We start from the raw sequence: 2,508 nt of genomic DNA on the forward strand, positions 1-2,508 counted from the left end.
AGAAGATGCCTCTTGAGTACTGTTGGATACAGCTTGCATTCCATGCAGACTCTGAGAGATCATATTGACTTGCTGAGTCAATATTTTATTCTGAGCCAATATGGCATTCAGAGTATCAACTTCAAGAACTCCCTTCTTCATAGGCGTCCCATTATTCACAGGATTCCTTTCAGAAGTGTACATGAACTGGTTATTAGCAACCATGTCAATGAGTTCTTGAGCTTCTGCAGGTGTTTTCTTTAGGTGAATGGATCCACCTGCAGAAGTGTCCAGTGACATCTTTGATAACTCAGACAGACCATCATAGAATATATCCAGGATGGTCCATTCTGAAAGCATGTCAGAAGGACACTTTTTGGTCAGTCCTTTGTATCTCTCCCAAGCTTCATAGAGGGATTCACCTTCTTTCTATCTGAAGGTTTGAACATCCACTATAAGCTTGCTCAGCATTTGAGGAGGAAAGAACTTGGCTAAGAAAGCCTTGACCAGCTTATCCCAAGAGTTCAGGCTATCTTTAGGTTGAGAGTTCAACCATATTCTAGCTCTGTCTCTTATAGCAAATGGGAAAAGCATGAGCCTGTAGACTTCAGGATCTACTCCATTAGTCTTAACAGTATCACAGATCTACAAGAATTCAGTTAAGAACTGAAAAGGATCTTCAGATGGAAGTCCATGAAACTTGTAGTTCTGCTGCATCAGAGAAACTAATTGAGGTTTCAGCTCAAAGTTGTTTGCTCCAATGGCAGGAATGGAGATGCTTCTTCCATGTAAATTGGAATTAGGTGCAGTAAAGTCACCAAGCATTCTCCTTGCATTATTATTATTTTCGGCTGCCATATCCTCTTCCTGTTCGAAAATTTCTGAAAGGTTATCTCTGGATTGTTGTAATTTAGCTTCTCTTAATTTTCTCTTCAGAGTCCTTTCAGGTTCTGGATCTGCTTCAACAAGAATGTTCTTGTCCTTGCTCCTGCTCATATGACAAAGAAGAGGGCACACAAAAAAAAATAATAATAATAATATGGATCCTTTATACCGCAGTATAGGGATCCCTTTGTGAGTGGAAGAAAAGAGGTAGACAAAGATTGTGATGTAAAGAAAGAAACACAACTGTGAGGAGGGCAGAGATGTGAGATGAGATGTTAGTAAATGAATAAATAAATAGAATAAGATGGGAGAGGGAGAATTTTCGAAAATAATTTTTGAAAAAGAGTTAGTGATTTTCGAAAATAGTTTTTGAAAAAGGTTAGTATTTTTTTTCGAAAATTTTTTTTTTCAAAATAATTAGTTAATAAAAAAGAAATTTTTGAAAAAGAGGGGATATATTTTCGAAAATTAGAGAGAGAGAGAGTTAGTTAGGTGGTTTTGAAAAAGATAAGAAACAAACAAAAAGTTAGTTAGTTAGTTGAAACAAATTTTGAAAAGGTAAGAAGTTAGGAAGTTAGAAAAGATATTTTGAAATCATATTTTGAAAAAGATAAGATAAGAAGATATTTTTGAAAAGATATGATAGAAATTAGTTTTTGAAAAATATTTTATTTTTAAAATCACAAGATATGATTCTAGAACTCAAAGTTTGAACCTTTCTTAACAAGCAAGTAACAAACTTGAAATTTTTGAATCAAAACATTAATTGTTATTGTTATTTTCGAAAATTTGATATAAAAATAAGAAAAAGATTTTTGAAAAAGATTTTTGGAATTTTCGAAAATAACTAAGAAAAATGAAAAAGATTTGATTTTTGAAAAAGATTTTTGAAAAAGATAAGATTTTTAATTTGAAAATTTGATTTGACTCATAAAAACAACTAGATTTTAAAAATTTTTAAAAAAGTCAATCCAAATTTTCGAATTTATGAGAGAAAAAGGGGAAGATATTTTTTTGATTTTTGAATTTTTTGATGAGAGTGAAAAACATGAAAATTATGCAATGCATGAAATTTTTAGATCAAAACATGTGATGCATGCAAGAATGCTATGAATGTCAAGATGAACACCAAGAACACTATGAAGATCATGATGAACATCAAGAACACATTTTTGAAAAATTTTTTATGCAAAGAAAACATGCAAGACACCAAACTTAGAATTCTTTAATGCTTAGACACTAAGAATTCAAGAATGCATATGAAAAACAAGAAAAGATACAAAACATGCAAATGCAAAGATCAAACAAGAAGACTTACCAAGAACAACTTGAAGCTCATGAAGAACACTATGAATGCATGAGAATTTTTGAAAAATGCAAGATGCACATGCAATTGACACCAAACTTATGACATGACTCATGACTCAAACAAGAAACACAAAAAATATTTTTGATTTTTATGATTTTCTAATTTTTTTGGATTTTTTCGAAAATTATTTTGTAAAAGAAAAATAAGGATTCTAAAATTTTTAATATGAATTCCAGAAATCTTGCATTGTTAGTCTAAAGCTTCAGTCCAGGAATTAGACATGGCTCACTAGCCAGCCAAGCTTTCAATGAAAGCTCCGGTCCAAAACACTAGAC

The 2,508-nt window shown here is 31.8% G+C and overlaps 1 non-coding gene across 1 annotated transcript; it reads left to right on the forward strand.

The window, feature by feature from the left end:
- The first annotated feature begins 333 nt into the window (after window positions 1–333).
- On the forward strand, window positions 334–441 carry LOC112787772 (small nucleolar RNA R71). The gene has a single exon (XR_003195165.1). It is a non-coding gene; the product is annotated as a small nucleolar RNA R71 (small nucleolar RNA).
- The last annotated feature ends 2,067 nt before the right edge of the window (window positions 442–2,508 follow it).

The sequence above is a fragment of the Arachis hypogaea genome, chromosome 20 (genome assembly GCF_003086295.3).
Source record: "Arachis hypogaea cultivar Tifrunner chromosome 20, arahy.Tifrunner.gnm2.J5K5, whole genome shotgun sequence".
NCBI classification, from domain to species: domain Eukaryota; kingdom Viridiplantae; phylum Streptophyta; class Magnoliopsida; order Fabales; family Fabaceae; genus Arachis; species Arachis hypogaea.